The sequence below is a fragment of the Schistocerca cancellata genome, chromosome 6 (assembly GCF_023864275.1).
Source record: "Schistocerca cancellata isolate TAMUIC-IGC-003103 chromosome 6, iqSchCanc2.1, whole genome shotgun sequence".
NCBI lineage: Eukaryota > Metazoa > Arthropoda > Insecta > Orthoptera > Acrididae > Schistocerca > Schistocerca cancellata.
In genome coordinates, this window is record NC_064631.1 from 411180816 (window position 1) to 411202650 (window position 21835).

Below are 21835 nucleotides of genomic sequence, written 5' to 3' on the forward strand. Positions count from 1 at the left end.
ATCTGGCATTTTGCAGTTGCTGGTTTCTTACACTTTGGTTGATAATCTTGTAATGTGTGTTCGCTCAGAAACTGAAATTGTTCAATGTCGTAAACATAGTCTGGGTTGTTTGTCTGCACCAAGAATCTACACATATATAAATAGACATATTTACGTGTGAAAGTAATCCGATGGTGTGTGCTCTGAAAGTGATATTGATAAAAGTTGCAAACATAGACTGATTTTTATGTCTGTATTGCGAATCTGTACGCATATAAATGAACATATTTATGTGCCAAAATTAATAAATATCCTTTCATTTTATTATAGTTTGCTTCGAAATCGGAAAAATCTTCTGTACGTTGGATGGACACTCACGCGTAGCGAGCAAGATGCAGTACAAGGTAAGTGTCTCAATATTTAAGTCTTAGAACGTTATAGTCATTCCTGTCCCTTAGAAACATCACTGAACGTTGAGAAGCATATAAAACATCAAATGTAGAAATGATAAGTTTTATAAAAGCCAACTAACAACAGGTAACTGAAAAAGGTCCCATTTTCCCGTTAGAATCGTCTTTATCCTCATTAGTCCCACGGGTAGCCTACATATATGTGAACTTCCAGGGTTCGCTTAGAAAATTAATAAACGTTGTTTTTCATCTCAAGACCTGTAGTATAAATTCGTTTACGTCGCGTAGGTACAGTTTTTGCAGCTAGATAACACCACTTGAGTTGGTAAAAGCCGTTTATTAATTTTCCGGGATGGAACCTCGCAGTCCACACATGTGTATCCATGGACTGAAAAGCTTGTACACTGACACAGTAAACTTCAATTGCTGAGCAACAGCGGTATCCTCTTTCCTTTCTTGTGTATTTACGTGCTGGACAATTCAAGGCTTGCATTATGTTTTGTTTTGTATTTAGGTAATTTTCACTGTTCTGCGCGAAATCTAAATTTATCACATTTTTGAAGTGTACTACATGTTTAATCCAACATTTTTAGACGTTCCTGAAAATGCTACTATTACTGAAATTAGCACTGATAATGATATAAACTACTTGTCCTGTAAACTAACAACATAGAATTACACTATTACAGAAACGAGTGTTAATAAGATTAAAATTTTTGGTGGACTAGTTTCATTGCATTTGCAGTAAATAGTGGTATATAATGGTTAATAAAGGTTCGTCATTTCTGAGCCTGTATTTATGAATTATACAGTCTTCGGGATGAACCAAAGGACACGATAACCATTGCCTTGTAGTATATTTTGGACAACCAGAAAGCTGGTCATTAACATTAGGTGGTAACTACAGTGGCTGTCGTTCTTCCCTCCATGGTATAAGACAAGTCAGGTGTGAGGTGTGATGACATTCTATAGCAATATAGGATGCGTAATAATTCTCCACAAAGAGGATCGGGGCATTCATCGTCGACTGTGATGACTCCTCCCTCTGTTGCACAATCTTCATCTTGAGGCATGTAACATCAGTAACGCTGCTCGTTATGGGACGACTGAAGTCCCTTGCAGTAGTGTATGCCAAACATATTACATACGATTTAATTCAGGAAGGTGAACAGCTCATTGTAGAAGCATATTATTTCCATGTTGTAGGTCATATTCCATCAACTGACCCCTTCGTGATGGAACATTACCAGGCTTTAGAATAACCTGTGTCCCCAAAAATCAGACCATTGCAAACATTCCTCTATAGCTACAAATCGTAACTGTCGCACTAACTTAGAAATTACATTCACTGGAGTACATGCTACTGACACGATAATGCTCTATGTGACAATCCTGAATCCATTGTTTTAGATCATTTATATAGAATAGGTGGTAGTGTTGTACAGCCTACGAACATGCCAGATGAAAAGATCACGAGACTCACTGTCCAAACTTAGCTGCGACTCATTCTTGAATTCGATGCACTGTGTGCTGCTCTCCGTCCAAATGCGAGAACTTCTTTAAATCCACACAGGCTGATAGTAAACGCCTGATTCAGAATTTGTTTTGAATTCTGTAATCAGGGTTCAAAATGGTTCAAATGGCTCTGAGCACTATGGGACTCAACATCTGTGGTCATAAGTCCCATAGAACTTAGAACTACTTAAACCTAACTAACCTAAGGACATCAGACACATGCATGCCCGAGGCAGGATTCGAACCTGCGACCGTAGCGGTCACGCAGTTCCAGACTGAAGCGCCTTTAACCGCACGGCCACACCGGCCGGCTCTAATCAGGCATTTGAATCATGATAACGATCCTGTTGTTGGGTTGTAGCTCATACTGCCACTCAACTTATCATCCCTCTTCTAATCTCCTCCAACGATTTGAAATGACGCTGTCGGAGACGAATCCCTGCCCACATAACACTCACTCTTTCTGGTCTACAATCTGCCAGTGATCTGATCGTGACTAATGTCATCAATCTGAATTCACTATACGAAGAGAGCTGGTTGCTTCACACACAAGACGTGAAGTCAGAATCAATGTAGAAGAAACCTTTACCCAGTTGTCCTATCGCAGGTAAACTAAAATTTTATGCTGCCGTGTCATTTACTTAGTGTTTCTATGCTATCTCGGCACATTTTGGTAGTCTAAGGAGTCAAGTTGTAAAGTTTTTGTGTGTCTCCTGTTTCCTTTATGGTTGTATCAATTCCTTGCCCACGTCCCTATTTAGGAATGTGCTGCTTGAAACAGTAAGTACATCACTATGGGAACGTGAGCGCAGGTATACTCTTCTTCACAGCTCCAATCGACCACATCTGGCCATCTGACCGGAATAGCCGTCTCTTGGGCTAAGCACAACGTAATTTCACGTCTGCGCGTGCCATACAATAGTAAGTAATGGACTCTCAGCAACATTCTGTGTCATACTGCCCAATGGTCAGGGGTTAGAAGTCCAAGATGTAGCTCCAGGCGGGTGTAAAATGAATGTGAGCAACGGAAATACTGAAATCGAAAATGAAGAGTTGGCTGAGTTTGACTCCCCCTGAGGCAGATCTTAAGATATCTTAATGGTGATTACCTCCTTCTTGGTCTTTAACGTATAAATTACAATATAAACATAAATGAATGATTAAGGGAACTAGTAACTACAAAATGATAAATGCTCTTTCTGGTTATACATTTATTGTAGATTAAAACCACTTTCAATTACAAATGTTTATACATCAATACCCAGTGTACATAAAGAGATACAAATGAATGTTCCAAGTAATTTGATTGATCAATTGCCCAAATCTGCCCCTTTTTATGGCTACGCGGTATAATATATATAAGACGAGACAACTGACATCATCTACGTACCAAACACTAGAAGACACTACTTTCAAAGATGATCTATAGCGCAACCTCAGTCAAAATAAAATTTACGTGATCACAGCTGTTTAGCTTAATAGCCTTAATAAGCCGAATCAATTAGCAATTTCACCGTATGTACTGCGTCCAGTGGGTCAGAGTGATGGTTCTCGTACACGTCTGCGACGACGGAGGAACTCTAGCCACAGAATATAAGAAAACTCATTCAAACACTAGGACGGCATACGACGGTCCGGTGACTAGTATAATCTAATACTGTCTTCTCTGTGTTATACAGACGAGAAACGCGAACTCCCAGCCACAAGGACGGAGTTCAGGTAACGTCTCAACGTGAGTATAGGCAGAAGAAGTGCTCTCGGTCACTGAACGCTGCGTACTCAAGACAAATCCCTACCTGGAGGCGAAGGACAGAGTCGTAAAATTTCGCAACAGTACAGTGTCTAACCGTTCTAACTATAAAATCTTCTGAGAGCTAAGACAGCAAGTCTGTCTGTACTAAGAAAAGCTGATACTGAGCCACTGTCAAACTCGGGCGCTCAAAACGGAAGACCTCTTCTCTCCAACGCTGGCTTCCCAGCATAGCTTGGCTCCACTCCCTCGTAACTCAGAAGGCAAATCATATTCTCGAAACTACGGAATATTCTCCCTCTCTACAGATTTTTCCGAACGCCGACCAACCATATTTTAGTCTTTTGTCATCCAGCGCGGAAAGTTAGTAAGGAAATACCTATACTCAAACAATGGTACGCTTCTCAGAGTAAAAATCATCAGAAATAACCAAGCCTGCGATTTCTGAGGTAACGCTTCCTCTTTCCTCTCTGCTGCGTCCAAGATTTTCAGAGTTCCCGAAGTATTATCCTTCCGGCCCCCGCTACAATACCGGCTGATCGCCCGCCGCTGCATTGTACTTCCACGCTCAGGTGCCCAGCCGTCAGTCTTGACACTTCCTGTGCGAAGCAGGACCAACACACCTGTGCGGGCTTTTCCCCTCAGGGCTTGAGTTACACCTGCCGTTTCATTTCCACTGGCGTTCCAACCTCTACTAGTATAGGCAATCATTCATTACGCCGATTTGATAATAAAGACACTCCGTCACCTTTCGTGCAATAAGCGTTAACAATTATGTACAAGGTGTACGTGACAATGCCAGTCTTCTTTAAATATAATATAATATTCTATACCATGTACAACCTATCAAATCATACCTACTTCCGGTTGTAAATCACGGCAAAGTATGTAGATGAGTGCTTGTACAGCGGCAGCCTGACTAGCGAAATATCGTCCCGTGTATAGGCAAACATTAACACCAAAATGCAAACGGCTACTTTGGAGAGGCACTATATCTGGGCAGTATGGACTTGTACGTACACATGTTTCTAATGTGTTTTGTATCTTCATTTCTCTGTCAGTCAAGTGGAAACGAGACAGATGCAAAAATGATCAAACTATTCTTTAGTTCAAAGGTATTCCACTATGAGTCAAGACGATCAGTGCCTTTATAGAAAAAAGTTTGCGGTTGTCTACAGGAACACGATTGTATCCGGGAGTGTACCTCATTGTCCAAAGGAAATCGACGGCCACGAATGTCTTTCTTCAGGGCTCCAAAAACGTAAAAATCGCACGGGGGGAGATCGGAACTGAATGGGGTATGTCTGAGGGCTTCCCAACGAAAGCTCTGCAGATTAGTCACAACAACCTTAGGGACATGCCGACAGCCCAGTATGTTGCCATTGTTGCCATGTGGATATTCATACCTTATTCTCTGTTCTGCACATCAGCTTAATTTAAAGATGGGATACGTAGTAAGAATTATGTGAAACGCAAATAATGTCTCTGTGTGACTTTCTGACTGTTTCAACATTCTTCTCAAGATCACATTAACGTATATCCACTGTAAGGAATCATATGGACGTCACCAATGAACAACAATACTATACACAGTATGTTCTTCTTTTTCTTCTTCTTCTTGCGTTACGGCCTCTGTAGGACCACGGGTAGCTCCTTCGTGGACTGCATTTTCCTCTTCTTATCCCAGAGCCTCTTCATTCTTTCTCTTCTTCTCTCCCGCTCTTCTTCCGAGATCTTCAGTTTCCGTTTCTCCTGTCGGCTCCACTGGTGACACTCTAATCTTTTCCTGTATTCCTCTCTGTCATTGATCTCCGGCATATTGGTCGGTGTATATTTGTTCCTTACAATTTTCCTTTCCTTCGACCTTGATCCCCAACTCCAACCAGTTCTTCTGAAGTTCAACAACCCACTTGGTTCCTGTCTTTTCCCTTGTCCTCCCTGTTGTTTCCCACACTCTTCGTCATTCTGTCCATACTCATCCTAACTACATGTCCAGCAAACATTGCCCTTTTAAGTCTGATTTCCCCGGATATTGTTCTCATGTTCTGGTACAATTTTTCCCTAGATCTTTGCACCCACCTGTCTCCACCTCTTTTGGGACCTAGTATTTTTCTCCGTATTTTTCTCTCTTCTTTCTCTAGTTGATCTGCCCCATTTCTTCCTAGTGTCATCATCTCAGCAGCATATAATACTACATTCCTCACCGTTGCCTTGTAGTGGCTTATCTTTTCCTCTATGGATATATTCTTTTTATTGTATATCTCTCTCGTCATGCAGAAGGCTGACCTCATCATGATACACAGTATGTTCTGTGCACTCCTCTTGTTTGTATTAGATCATTGTCTACAATGCAGAGTAGGAATACTAGTAATTTTATTGACTGATACTGGCTAGTATCGCATACTAACAATTTCTACAGTACTGCACGTCTGGGAGCTAATTAGAGCTGAGCACACCCGTGAAGGACCACTTGGGTCACAGAATCCTCAGCAGCAGCTATTGGCTAAAGAGCGGCTGGGAAGAGACTTGTGGTGTGCAGGGGCGAACATACACTGCCGAGAGAGAGAGAGAGAGAGAGAGAGAGAGAGAGACCAAAGCAAGGAGGTGGTAGTTTACGATGCTGGAAGGCTGCAGAACCACCGTAATGTAGGCAGTGCGTACAGAAGGTTGCACTCTGATGGTATGGAAAAAAATTAGTGTACCTGGACAAAGAGCGTAGGATGCGGAAGAAGGCGAAAAAACATCCCATTAGCGCCCAGGAATGTGCGGGGTCACAAACGGTAGTCACGAGCTGATCTCCGAGGGATCTTTTGGGAAGTGCCAGGGCGTGCTTCCCACCGAAAAGATTTGTATTTGATTGGTGGAGTGCTAAGAATGCAGGAGGGAAAATGTAAACTTCCAGAAAATCTTCCGAAAGGAGTATGAATTTCACGTGGTGGCTGATAGATTCGTGTCCCTTGTAGTGGGAGGTAATGTCTTTGTATTGGCAGCTTGGAATCGTCGGTTGAACGCAAACGTACATTTTGCATGTCCAAGGGAAAGTGGGGTAAGGCGTGGAGAGGCACTTACCTGCGTGGATCGAATGAAGACACTTTCCTCCGGATGTTCCGTGTTTCCATCCTTCTGACTGGAGGCTTGAATGACTTCGGCCGATCACTTATATAATTAAATGTAACAGCTACAGCCGACCTTACGATATTTTTTATTATATGGCTGTCAGTTTTGGTGCTTCAGTGCACTATCTTCAGATCCTAAGTGACGCTGGGGGAGGGGGGGGGGGATCTCCAATCGTATGCACGATTCATCAGCGACCAACATCTATGAACTGGTTCTTGCAGACTACTTGTAACAACGATGTTTTGTCTCCAGCCATCAACTACCAGCTCCGGAATTTGTCCAAGAGACTTTAGTGGCGAGAGCCACAGTGGAGAATATGCCGGTTAGATTTTGAGAAGGGTTGCTTGCGACACAAGGAGCTTGTGAAGACGTTTGTTTGTGAAATTATTCTGTTTACTATCGTGACGATTCTATAGCTCTCTGTGGAGTCTGACACACATTGAAGTGCTTCTTTACAGGAGACTAGTTGAGACGAATTTCTGTTCCTGGGTAGTGAACAAACAGAAATCTCCACTCTTGTTCTACTTCTACTGAGGTAGTTTCAGCCCTAGCAGTTTGTGAACGACATACTGCGCCCACTGTGTAGGCAGAGAATTGGTGATACGCCATGTGCATCATCTGCACAACGGCCAACATCACAAGCTGATCATCGCTGCAGTACAACTACTGTCCGCACTTCAATAAGTGATACGCGTATGTCGTTTCGGTGAGCAGGGACACACGCACGGTAAGTGTGTTGAATTCCATTTTGTCCACAGAGCTTTTTATGAAAATGCCAGTCATAGTTTAGTTTTTCCCTTTCTCACCACTAATCACTATCAGCCTATTTTGTGTCCGTCTTATAAAGCGGTCGTGGTCTAAAAACTGTCAAACATATGTTCCGCCAATCTCGAAATTACCTTTAGGCTAGAATCAAGCATTGCGTACTTATTACCTATGCTGTTTTTTGCACTCTACAAAGTTTTTGAAAATAAATAATTGGCGGTATCCACGTTGACGCTCATTCTCATGAGAATGACTGGTTTGATGTGCTAAACTAAAGTGAATCAAAACCACAACATAATACTTCGTTTAATGGAAAACTCTAAGTGTAGAATGTCAATGGAAAGGTCATTTTAATCATTCCTTACCTTATCAGTCCAGCTAATTTTCAAAATTCTTCTGTAACACCACATCTCAAATACTTTGATTCTCTTCTGTTCCGGTTTTCCCACAGTCCATGTTTCACTACCATACAATGCTGTACTCCATACGTACATTCTCGGAAATTTCTTCGTTAAATTAAGGGCGATATTTGATATTAGTAGACTTCTCTTGGCCAGATATGTCCTTTTTGATAGTGCTAGTCTGCTTTTGGTGTCCTCCTTGCTCCGTCCGTCATTGGTTATTTTACTGCCTACGTAGCAGAATTCCTTAACTTCACCTACTTCGTGACCATCAATCATGGTGTTAAGTTTCTCGCTGTTCTCATTTTTACTACTTATGATTACCTTCGTCTTTCTTCGATTTAGTCTCAACCCTTACTCAAATTCAGTCAATATGAAACGCAGATCAAACCACGACAGAAGAAGCTAGAATTTTAAAATAACTGGACGACATAATTTCAAGTTTGAGTTCGACCTTTTCATCCGATTACGGCTCAGGTTGAAATAACTTACAATCAAGTGCAATCGCGAGAAATTTGTGTGCTTAATGTTAATGAATATACTCGTATATGAGAATCCTTCAAAGACACTCAAGGCAGAAGCTAAGAAAGTACGAGACTGTATACGTGATGATTAATGCACAGATATTCTTCCCCTAAACACTAAGCTGCTGCTAAATTGTTCAACAAGGAATGCTTCATTATTCCAAAATCTCCGTGAAGTACTTGACACAGCACCCCATTGGCGAATGATGACGATCATACAAGCATGCGGAATAGGTCCCCATATATGCGAGTGGCTCGAAGACTTCTTAAGTAACTGAACACAGTATGATATCCTCTATAGCGATTGTTCCTCAGAGATAAGGGTATCATCAGGAGACACCAAGGGAAATGAGAAAGATCTGCTGTTATTTTCTATATACGTAAATGATCTGGCGGACGTGGTATGCAGCAGTTTGCGACTGTTTGATGACATTGCCGTAATGTAATAGAATGTGTTGTCTTTCAGTGGCTATAAAAGGATACAAAGCTACTTATAAAATTTTGTAGTTGATGTGGTGAATGGCAGCTAGCTCTACTTGTAGAAAAATGTAAATTAATGCAGATAAGTAGAAAAAACAAGCTCATAATATTCGGGTACAGGCTAGTGCTGCTTCATACAGTCAAGTCCATTAAATGTCTAGACTTAAAGTAAAAGAGCGATATGAAATGGAATGAGTATGTACGGATTGTAGTAGTGAAGGCGAATGGTAGACTTGGCTGGGAGAATTTTAGCAAAGTGTGCTTCATCCGTAGTCTTATGGATTGCCAAAGATACACAAGGAAAGTGTTCCTCCCAGGTCCATTTTTAGTGCAATCAGTTCGCCCACCTACAGACTTGCTAAACATCTGCCTGGATTATTGGCACTAAAACTGGGACATTGTGAACAATATGTTGTCAACAGGCAGAAATTTGTTGAGACATTCAAGAGAATGAAGATAGGCCAAAACGACGTAATAGCTAGCCTGGACGTTGTGTCACTTTTTACGAGGGTGCCGATATAAGATACGCTGTATCTTTTGGCCCAATATTTTCCATCTGGAATCATTAAGTTGTTCCGTCACGTCATAACGACAACATACTTTTTGTACTGCGATGAATATTATGAGATGACGGACGGCACAGACATGGTATCACCACTGTCTCCAGCAGTCGCAAATTTCTTCGTGGAGCACTTTGAGGAGCAGGCTCTGCGAACTTCGACTTTACGGCCATCTTGCTTTCTACGATACGTTGATGACACCTTCCTCATATGGCCTCATGGTGAAGATACACTACAGCAGTTTGTCGATCACGTGAATGGTGTCCATTCCAACATCAAATTTACTGTCGAGATGGAGAAGCACGGCAAGCTACCATTCTTGGATGTTTTGGTTGAGCGGAAGGCAGTATACCAGAAACCACACACTGATCGGTACTTGAACACCAATAGTTTCCACCACGCTGTACACAAGAAAGCGGCCCTGAACACGTTGGTTTATAGAGCCAAGACTACCTCTGACGAAGACCACCTACAGTCTGAATTGCAGAACGTAAAACGTGTTTTCGGGGAAATGGATACAGCAAAAGAGACATCGCAAACGCTTTCAAGGGCCGCCGACGAAAGACACCTGGTGAATCTGTAGAAGAGGCCAAACGGACTGTATTCCTGCCATACCGTGGAGCAACTACCTGCAAGTTACGACGTCTGCTGCAGCTCTTAGAGTGTCCGGCGTGTGTGGTGTACCCTATGAATGTGGCAGCATTTATATCAGACAAACAATTCGCACGATTGCGGAGCGTTGTACTGAGCACAAGCTCCATATAAAACAAATGAAGCTTGACACGTCGGCCGTAGCGGAACAGTGCCTAGAAAACGGACATAAAATACAGTTCGAAAATACAGAAGTGTTGGCTCAAGCATCTACATATTGGGACGCCGTTATAAAGAAAGCGGCCGAGATTCGTTTAAACAACAATTTCAACAGAGTCCAGGGATACACATTTAGCAGGGCATGGAGTCGGTCGCTGGACATCCAAAAGAAGCAAAGACAGATGCGCGAGGCGGGAGCGGCAGTTTCAAACTTGGCGCCTGCCCCTGGCGCCACCTGACATCACCGGTGCTGCCACGGGCAATAGCTCCGCTAGCTGTCCGGTTCGACTTACGCGCGCGCTACATTGGGTCTATCTGATTGGCTGCTGATGCATATATAAGCGAGAAACCGTAGCAAAAAAAATGGATCTGAGCACTATGGGACTCAACATCTGAGGTCATCAGTCCCATAGATCTTAGAAATACTTAAACCTAACTAACCTAAGGACATCACACACATCCATGCCCGAGGCAGGATTCGAACCTGCGACCGTAGCGGTCACGCGTTTCCAAACTGAAGCGCCTAGAACCGCACGGCCACACAGGCCGACAGAAACCGTAGCAGCCCCGGTCGGATACGGATCCTCCACACCTCCCGCAAACTTGATCCCCCTCACCCGCTTGTCCCTCCCATCCTTTCCCACACCTGTCCGCTGCCGCGCCTGTACTCCCACATCCCACCCACTCTCCATCTCTCCACACTCCATACCCTTGCTTAAGGTAGCTTCCGCTAACTCCTCCTCCCTGATGATGCCCTCATACCCTCCATCTACCACTCCTACTAACTTTGATCCTCCTCTTCCACCCCCTGTGTTTTTCCCCCAGGGTACCCTCTTCCCCCTCTCACCATCCTCTCTTCTTCCCTCCTTCCCCTGCCCCCAAGGCTTCCACTACCTCCCCTACCCTCTCCCCTCTCCCTCCCTTCTCATCTGCCACTGGCCTCAAAACCCTCCCCTTCCCCCTCCCCCTCTCCCTCCTCCCCCCACCTCTTCCCTTTGGCTTGTCCCAAGCTTAGTGCATGAACAGTGAATCTTTTTTGCGCCGGAGATCGTCGCCAGTGTTTGTGTGTGTCTTCGTGTTAGTGTTTAGGTGTCTCACCATTTATGCTCCACTGTTCACGTGTATAATTTCTATTTTCTCCGTTTGTGTACAAGTGCTGAACGTTTTTTATTCGGACAATTCGCCTGTGAACGGCTACATGTATTTTAATATGTCTGTCTACCGTTGTTATCCACCGTGTTTGTTTTGTTTTTATGTGTTTATTTATACTGTCTGTGTTACCTGTGGCCGAAGATCGGCATAGATAGGGCGCTGCCAGCCTACCTTTCATGTAAAGGTTTCAAAATAACAATAAAGAAAGAAAAGCACCCAAAGCAGTCAGTGAACTCCTGACGACGATGGCGGAGATGATCATGGAAATCTCGAGGATTTTATTCGAACTGACGCGGCGTGGAAAACGAGAACGTTTTATTTGATCGTATCTTTATTACCCCTTCATCTTGAATTTTAATTCCACTCCTGAAACTTCCTTTTATTCACATCACTACTTCCTTGACGTACAGATTGAACAGGAGGGGTGAAAGGCTACAGCTTTGTCTTACATCCTTTTTAATACGAGCACTTCGTTCTTGGTCGTCCACTCTTATTATTCCCTCTTGGCTGTTGTACATAGAGCTTACCTCTACGTTTTTCAGAATTTCGAATATCTTGCACCATTTTACATTATCGAATGCTTTTTCCAGGTCGACAAATCCTATGAACGTGTCTTGATTTTTCTTTAGTCTAGCTTGCATTATTAACCGCAACGTCAGAATTGCTCCTCTCGTGGCTTTAACTTTCCTAAAGCCAAACTGATCGTGATCTAGCGCATGCTCAATTTTCTTTTCCATTCTTTTGTATATTATTCTTGTAAGCAACTTGAATGATTGAGCTGTTAAGCTGATTGTGCCATAATTCTCGCACTTGTCAGCTCTTCCTGTCATCGGAATTGTGTGGATGATGCTTTTCCGAAAGTCAGATGGTACGTCGCCAGACTCATACATTCTACACAACAACGTGGATCGTTTTGTTGGCACTTCCTCCAATGACTTTAGGAATTCTGATGTAATATTATCTATCCCTTCTGCCTTATTTGATCTTAAGACCTCCAAAGCTCATTTAAAGTCTGATTCTATTACTGGATCCAATATCTTTTCTAAGTCGACTCCCATTTCTTCTTCTATCACGTCAGGTAATGTTCCCCCTCATAGAGGGTTTCAACGTATTCTTTCCACCTATCCTCTCTCTCCCCTGCATTTAGCAGTGGAATTCCCGTTGTAGTCTTAATGTCATCACCCTTGCTTTTAATGTCATCGAATATTGTTTTGACTTTCTGAGTCTGTCCTTCCGATAATCATTTTTTTTTCGATGTTTCCACATTTTTCCTGCAGCCATTTCGTATCAGCTTCCCTGCACGTCTTATTTATTTCATTCTTCAGCGACTTGTATTTCTGTTTTCCTCAGTTTCCCGGAATATTTTTGTACTTCATACTTTCATCAATCAGCTGAAGTATTCCTTCTGTTTCCCATGGTTTCTTCGCAGTTACCCTCTTTTTACCTACGCTTTCTTTCCCAACTTCTGTGATGTCCAGTCCTCTTCAACTGTACTGCCTACTGAGCTATTCCTTATAGCTGTATCTATAGCATTTGAGAACTTCAACCATATCTCGTCATTCCTCAGTACTTCAGTATCCCACGTCTTTGTGTATTGATTCTTCCTGACTAATGTATTAAACTTCAGCCTACTCTTCTTCACTACAGTATTGTGATCAGAGTTTATATCTGCTCCTTGGTATGCCTTACAATCGAGTATTTGTTTTCGAAAACTCTGTCTGACGTAATCTAATTGAAATCTTCCCGTATCACCCGGCCTTTTCCAACTCCAATCTCCCATGACTATTAAATTTTCGTCTCCCTTAACGTACTGTATTACCTTTTCAATATCATACTTTATCTCTTCATCTTCAGCTTGCGACGTCGCCATGTATACCTGAACTATCGTTGTCGACGTTGTTTTACAGTCGATTCTGATCAGAACCACCCTATCATTGAACTGTTCATAGTAACATACTGTCTGCCCTACCTTCCTGTTCATAATGAATCCTACTCTCGTTATACCATTTTCTGCTGTAGTTGATATTACCCTATACTCATCTGACCAGAAATCATTGTCTTCTTTCTACTTGACTTCACTGACCCCCACTATATCTAGACTAAGCCTTTGCATTTGCCTTTTCAGATTTTCTAGTTTCCCTACTATGTGCACCGCGGGACTGCTACGGTCGCAGGTTCGAATCCTGCCTCGGGCATGGATGTGTGTGATGTCCTTAGGTTAGTTAGGTTTAAGTAGTTCTAAGTTCTAGGGGACTTATGACCTAAGATGTTGAGTCCCATAGTGCTCAGAGCCATTTGAACCCTACTATGTTCAAGCTCCTGACATTCCACGCCCCGACTCGTAGAACGTTATCCTTTCGTTGATTATTCACTCTTTTTCTCATGGTATCTTTCCCCTTGGCAGTCCCGTCCCGGAGATCCGAATAGGGAACTATTCCGGAATCTTTGGCCGATGGAGAGATCATCATGACACTTCTTCAATTACAGGCCACAAGCCCTATGGGTGCGCGTAACGTGTCTTTAATGCAGTGGTTTTCATTGGCTTCTGCATCCTCATGCCGTTGATCGTTGGTGATTCTTCCGCCTTTTAGGAGCAGTTTCCCTCCCCTAGGACAAGAGAGTGCCCTGAACCTCTGCCCACTCCTCCGCCCTCTTTGACAAGGCCGTTGGTAGAATGAGGTTGATTTCTTATGCCTAAAGTCTTCGGCCGTCAATGCTGATTATTACAAAATCCAGCCAGCGGCGGGATTCGAACGCGGGTCCAAAGACGATTTTTAAATCTCATTCTGTTCGCTTTCGTTCGTTGCATTTACTCGGGGCGCACGTCGTAAGACACCCGTTTTAAGTTCGTCGTTAATCGGTTAACTCACTCTTTTTTTTCCCCCCTACAGAGGGCAGCTAACCCTCTGACCGAACACGCTGAGCCACCGTGCCGGTATCCCCTAGACCAACATCCTATAGTAGAGATAACACTGACTTCTGAAGCATATGCCTTGATTGACAAGGAACAAGATGAAAGTGAATAAAAAGTGTTGTATTGTAAGTTTGATATTCCTGAATAGTGAAAATTAGCTGAACTGCCGAAGGTAATGTAGATGACGTTCTTAGTGTTGTAATTACGAATCCTGATAAATATCCTACTCACAATTAAAGCGACTATATCAGAGGCAGAACGCTGTTTTTTCCGAACTGAAGAGAATAAAATTGTTTTCTAAGACGCACTGTGAATTCAGAAGTACTAAATGCGCTTTAAATATAGAAAATTTTCCTTGGTTGCCACAGAAAGATCTTTTCGTGAAAATTAAAATAAGAAGAATATATTTACTTTTTAAATGAACGCATCAAGCTTGAACTGTAACAGTTTAGGTTCAAATAAGTAAAAATTGTTTTATTTTTGTTCTTTTAAGATTTTATTAAGATTCTCAACAGATTTTTAAAAATGTGTTTCTTTACTCTTACACAATTTTAAAATAGAGACTAATTTTTTTTTATTTAACATCTCCACTAATTTTAGATTCGAGCCGCCATTGGAAGATAGAAACGATTTTCTGTAGTATGAAAATATACACTCATCACAACAATTTCTTTTAACTCTTGATATTTCGTAGATAAAATGTCGTGTTTAGACAGGTACTCGTAGAGTACTGATACTTACCGCTACAGGATGAAGAAAAATAACTGTTCCTATCATGTTTGCCCCTCGACTAGATGTACAATGATTCTGAGGCACGGGAACTATGGTAACACGTAGACAGACGGGATAATGTTAGAAAAAATTGTTCAAATAGCTCTAAGCACTATGGGACTTAACATCTGAGGTCATCAGTCCCCTAAAACTTAGAACAACCTAAACCTAACTAACCTAAGGACATCACACACATCCATGCCCAAGACAGGATTCGAACCTTCGACCGTAGCGGTCGCGCTGTTCCAGACTAAAGCGCCTGGAACCGCTCGGCCTCACCGGCCGGCAATAATGTTAGAACAAACGCAGCTCGGGCGTAATGTGATGTTGTAGGGAGCGTGCAGCGGTCTGGACCAATTTTCATACGTCTTATGTACGTGACAAGATAAACGTAGAAGACCCCCGAAATGGCTGTGTGTTAATCTGCAGCGTAATCACTTAATACTTACCTGTCTTATTTGCAGTTAAGTCAATGTTACAGCTTTTGAATGTAAACAATATACACAAATCCGCTACAAATTTATTTAGGTGTAATTTATATTGTATACTTGTTTGCCTCTAATTGATATACAGTGCTGGCAACATACTAACAACTCAGACGTTTACCTTAGCACAGTATCTCATGAAATTTGTCATTTGCATTGCTGTTTATCTCGCGTCGTTGGCTTTCTTGAGTGGTACAGGTGATACAATTACTTCAGATTTCACTGACACGAAAGTAAAAGATTTCTAAACTAATTCTGTTACGTTACTGAAGTCAGTAATCATTTGTTTCGTTTTCTTAACTTATTCTACTGGCGTAAATTGTAGCAGATACAGATTTAATGAAGGTGGGCCCGTAAAATTAAAACAATGCAAAAAAAAATGTTCGATGGTTCTCTGATTTTGAACCACCGTCAAAAATAAAAAGAGGGACGAAACCAAAATTCAAAGAAGTATGAGATGGAGAAACGTATGAGGCTGCGTTACTAATATGGCGGCCATTTTGTAAGTCACATCTTATATGCAACTCATAATTTTAAAATACTTTGATGTAATATTGGATCAGTTAGCATTGTTCTATGGAATGAAGATACCGTACGAGCGCGTGCTGAAAAAGCAATGTCTCAGAATTTTTTTTATGTCAAAACACTTACAACCTTTGAAATAACGCGAACGTTATTAACATGACTACATACATGGTTCTCAACATACTCACTTTGGCGACGAACACCTTTATCCCTAGGAGAGACTGGTTATTGATATAGTCACTGTAGAATATCTGACTTTGTTGACAGAGCCGCAACTTCACCTCTTCTTGCACCGCTTCATCAGATTAGATTAGATTAGATTAGATTAGATTTACTTTCATTCCAATTGATCCGTAGTGAGGAGGTCCTCCAGGATTTGGAACATGTCAGAAAAACAACAATACATGACAAATATTTACAACTAAAACAAATAAGCTAATGTACCATTCCACAGGTCCCAAGTGGAATGATCGTCATATTTTAATGAACACTAAGAGTCATTTTACAAATACTAATGCACTGAATTTAAAATAAAAAAGTTTTTTATTTATTTATAAGGTAATAAACATGTAATACAACTACTGAAATACTTATTTACAATGAACACATTACTGCACTGAAATGGTGCAGAAGTTAGATTATACTTACACACAACCACACACACACACACACACAGACACACAAATTTTCAGTGAACACATTACTGCACTGAAATTGTGCAGAAGTTATGTTGTACTTATATACAAATCAGTTGGTTTTACTAAGAAATTCATCAATGGAGTAGAAGGAGTTGGCCACCAATAAATCCTTTAGGCTTCTCTTAAACTGAATTTCATTGGTTGTTAAGCTTTTTATGGCTGCTGGCAAGTTATTGAAAATGTGTTTTCCTGAATAATGCACACCTTTTTGTACAAGACTAAGTGACTTTAAATCCTTGTGAAGATTATTCTTATTTCTAGTATTGATTCCATGAATTGAGCTGTTGGTTTGAAAAAGTGATATATTTTTAATGACAAATTTCATTAAGGAATAAATATATTGGGAAGCTGTAGTTAGTATCCCTAGTTCCCTAAACAGGCTTCTGCAGGATGTTCTTGAGTTCACACCACATATAATTCTTACTGCACGTTTTTGTGCCCGGAAAACTTTAGCTTGGCTTGATGAATTACCCCAAAAAATAATCCCATATGACATTATGGAATGAAAGTAAGCATAGTATGCCAGCTTTTTCATTTTTATATCCCCTATGTCTGACAAAATTCGCATTGCAAACAGAGATTTGTTAAGACGCTTCAGCAGTTCTGTGGTGTGCTCCTCCCAGTTGAATTTATTATCAAGCTGTAATCCCAAGAATTTAACACTGTCCACTTCTTCTATCTTCTTGTCATCATATATTAGACATATACTCTTGGGACACCCCTTACAAGTTCTGAACTGCATGTAGTATGTTTTTTCAAAGTTTAGTGACAAAGAATTGGCTAGGAACCAGTGATTAATGTCCACAAATATTTTATTGGCTGATCTTTCTAAGACTACACTTGATTTGCTATTTATTGCAATGTTTGTATCATCGGCAAACAAAACAAACTTGGCATCTGGTAATGTTACTGATGAAAGGTCATTGATATACACAAGGAAAAGTAAGGGCCCCAAAATGGAACCTTGTGGGACCCCACATGTAATTAGTTCCCAGTTGGATGATACCTGATAGCTTGATACATGTCTCTTTCCTAATAACACCCTTTGTTTCCTGCCAGAGATATAAGATTTGAACCATTTTGCAGCATTTCCTGTTACACTATAATATTCTAGTTTACTTAAAAGGATATTGTGATTTACACAGTCAAATGCCTTTGACAGATCACAAAATATACCAGTTGCCTGCAATTTTTTGTCTAATGAATTAAGTACATTTTCACTGTAAGTGTAGATAGCCTTCTCAATATCAGAACCTTTTAGAAATCCAAACTGTGACTTTGACAGTATGTTATTTGAGATAAGATGGTTATAAAGACGACTGTACATTACTTTTTCGAAAATTTTTGAGAATGCTGGCAACAGTGAAATTGGACGGAAATTTGATGCTATTTCTTTATCTCCCTGCTTAAACAGTGGCTTAACTTCAGCATATTTCAGCCATTCAGGAAATATTCCACTGATAAACGACTGGTTACACAGATAGCTTAATATGTTACTTAGCTCAGAATCACATTCTTTAATTAACTTTGTTGATATTTCATCATACCCACTAGATGTTTTTGATTTTAAAGATTTTATGATGGACATTATTTCTGTTGGGGTAGTGAGGGTCAAATTCATATTATGGAAGTTACTTGAAATGTCTGGTCTAAGGTAATCCATAGCAGCATCTACCGAACCTGACAACCCCATCTTTTCAGTAACAGTTATAAAATGTTTGTTAAAAAGTTCTGCAACACTATACACATCTGTCACCAATGCATCATTTACTCTTAATGCTATTTGTTCCTCTTCATGTCTGGTTCTACCGGTCTCCTCCTTCACTATATCCCATATTGTCTTTATTTTGTTATCTGGCATGACTATCTTTTCCTTGTAATATATTTGCTTTGACATCCATATTACAGTCTTTAATATTTTGCAGTATTTCTTATAATGTGCTATAGCATCAACATTGGAAATGTTTCGGATTGACAGATACAGTTTTCTTTTGGTTTTACAAGATACCCCTATTCCTCGAGTAATCCATGGCTTCTTTGTAGACTTTGCTCTAACCTTGGTAAGTTTTGGGGGAAAGCAGTGTTCGAATAAGGTAAGCACTTTATTAGCAAAAATGTTATATTTTTCATTCATGCCATGAGCACTGTCAAAGTTGTGTCTTCAAAACTATTCTTTAACTTTTGGAAACCCATCCACAACAGACGAAACCAAGTCGGGTCTGTAAGGAGGAAGATCTAGGACAGTGAACCCAAGGAGTCGGATTGTAGCAGACGTCGAACAGTTCGTGTGTGGTCTGATTATTGTCATGCTGAAGGAGAGGATACGGCATGTGTGGACGAACTCTTCGAATTCGACTCAATTACAGCACGCTGTGTTTCCCATGCACCGACTTACACAGGTAAGTTACAAACCGCCACGTTACGTTCTACAATTGGGAGTCCTCTAGTAGCAGAGGGCTGCAAATATGTAAACGTTAAAAACAAAGCTGCAGAATATTAATAAAGTTGGTTTTATCTAAAAATCTTTAAGAGTTTATACATAAAAAATTCGGAGGCCTTACCTTCGAGCACGCCTTCGTAAGTGCTTTAAGCGCTGTTGAAACGACGGAATATATTCAAAGGCCATCAGGGCTACGTCGTTCCACCACAACTACTGCCAGAGAACTTAGTTGTGCCATAACCGCAAACCATAGGTTGTCTTCCATGCCAGTTGATCGAGATGTCGGGCGCATAGAGCGAATAGTCTCCCGTCGATTGACCTTAACATAAAGAATAGCTGTTCATTACGTACACATGTAACACAAATTGCTGGAAAAGTGCTCCAAGATTAATGTGTCATTCCGATGCTGTAGTCACTGTTCTTCCTAGACATGAATACCGTCAATTATGCCTGGAATTAGTTTGTGTCGTAGTTTGGCTAGAGCGTCGCGGATTACTGTGAATTCATGGAAAGCACAATACTGATCATGTTCTAATTGACTGAGACAACCACTTTTTGACTTACAAGGCCATCATTCGACTTTGAGTATCATCGTCAAAGAAGTTACAATGTTTATATACCTCACTGGAAAAGATGTTACTCACCTATACCGAGGCACAGACACTCAGGAAATATCACCTATGGGTATTGTGTGGTAATGCAATTATAAAGGTAAAACGTTAATAAATAAATAAATAAAAAGGAGCTAACCAAGAAAAACATTAACACTAAACTCGAAAAACAGTGCCCAGTGTAACAATTTACATTAAATGAACAACCCCAGCATAATAAATTAGTACTTGACAAGGCTACTAAGGAACAGCTTGCAGAGATATTACATACTTCTGCATCACTTCCAGTATGTAATACCTCTTCAAGCTATTGTTAATAGCCTAGTCAAGTATTTATTTATTTAGGATTATATATTAATACCTTCAGATGCTGAGAGGCGTTGATATATATATCAACGGGGACAGGTGAAAATGTGTGTCCCGATCGGGACTCGAACCACAGATCTGTTGCTTACATGGCAGACACACTATCCATCTGAGCCGCCGAGGGCACAGATGATAGTGAGACTGCAGGGACTATATCGCACACGCCTCCTGCGAAACCCACATTCTCACCTTATATGACCACACGCTGCATTCGTGGTGTCCCACCCCAACACACTCATTACACGTGGAAGACATTCTTACCAAGTCCCGTAAGAGTTCGGGTAATATGTGCGCATCCGCACACAAGGAGGAGGTCATGGCCGGTACTGCCAGAACTATATACTTAGATGGATATGATGTCTGTTCTTTCGGTTGGCTAAACTGTTATATAGGCATTGTTATCTGAGTTGAGTGTTAACGAGTTTCTAGATTTGTTACCTTTATATGTATTTATTGTTCAGGTTTTTACCATTACAACTGAAATTATCACTAAACTGTCAAAGCTGAAATTTAATGAGTGAGTGTGTCTCAGTCTAGATGAGTAACATCTTTCCAAATTTTGTAACTTCTTTGGCGTAGACACTGCGGTGATGTCTGATGATTGCCTCGTGAGCCAAAATCGGTTAACTAAATTAATTAATCCTGTAAGATATAAACGATAGAGATATTTGCATTTACTGTTATGCTGTTCTACCAAGAAGCTACAGAAGAATCTATGAAGATAATTCGTTATTTGTTAATATCGAAGGACATAAAACACACCACGAGAATATAAATCTCATTGAAAACATGTCTCGTATCTGAAATTCAATATTGTTGTTCGCGGTGACCGTATAGTAGCGGGCAGTAACTTCACAAGTTTATAAGTTATTCCGCTGTTGTAAGATCTACTCTTTGAGCGAGACCAGTACTACATGTTCCACAGTTGTTTCTGTAATAGCTCTCCTTCTATTTCAGAACTAGTGAGTGTTTTGGGTGAGGAAACACGATTCCTCTTGGTGGTAATGCGTTACTTCTACTACCGTAGCAACCTAAGAACTGTTGCTACGTTCGAGTTAGGGATTTCAGCGTATGCTGTGTGGCGTGCGTTAGTAAGAAAGGTTGGAAAAAAAAAGAAAAAAAAACTTGTCCTGGTCTGATTATAACGGTGAACTTTCCACTTTTCTCTCTGCTTCAGAACCTCTTAAATTCACCTCAGCGTCGTTTTCACGTACTCCTAGACGTCCTGCGTTTATGGAAGTGCTTGGCAGCTTTAAAGCCTGGCAGATTTCGCTGAATTTCACCCACGTTAATATTTGAAAGGCTGCCTCTCCTTAAATCGGCGTTAATCTGTGGAATTATGACGTCAGGAGGCAGAGCTGTAATTACGAATGCGGGGCCGTAGCGTTTAATCAAGTTCCATGCCGACTGAGTTCTGAAGTACGAGCAAATTCATCTCAGACTTTTCTTATGGAAAGCGTTTAAATGACTAATTTTCATCAAACATTTACTTGAAAGAGGTGCTGAACATAACTTCCTTAGTCAACTGTTTAGTATTAATGCCACCTCGCTAAAAGTACTCC

The 21835-nt window shown here is 41.0% G+C and overlaps 1 long non-coding RNA gene across 1 annotated transcript in view; it reads left to right on the forward strand.

Annotated features, from left to right (window-relative positions):
* The first annotated feature begins 331 nt into the window (after positions 1-331).
* The window catches only part of LOC126191125 (uncharacterized), a 1376329-nt gene continuing 1354825 nt past the window's right edge, over positions 332-21835 (forward strand). Inside the window, exon 1 of the long non-coding RNA XR_007538319.1 lies at positions 332-383. This is a non-coding gene — a long non-coding RNA (uncharacterized LOC126191125). The remainder of the gene's footprint in view (positions 384-21835) is intronic.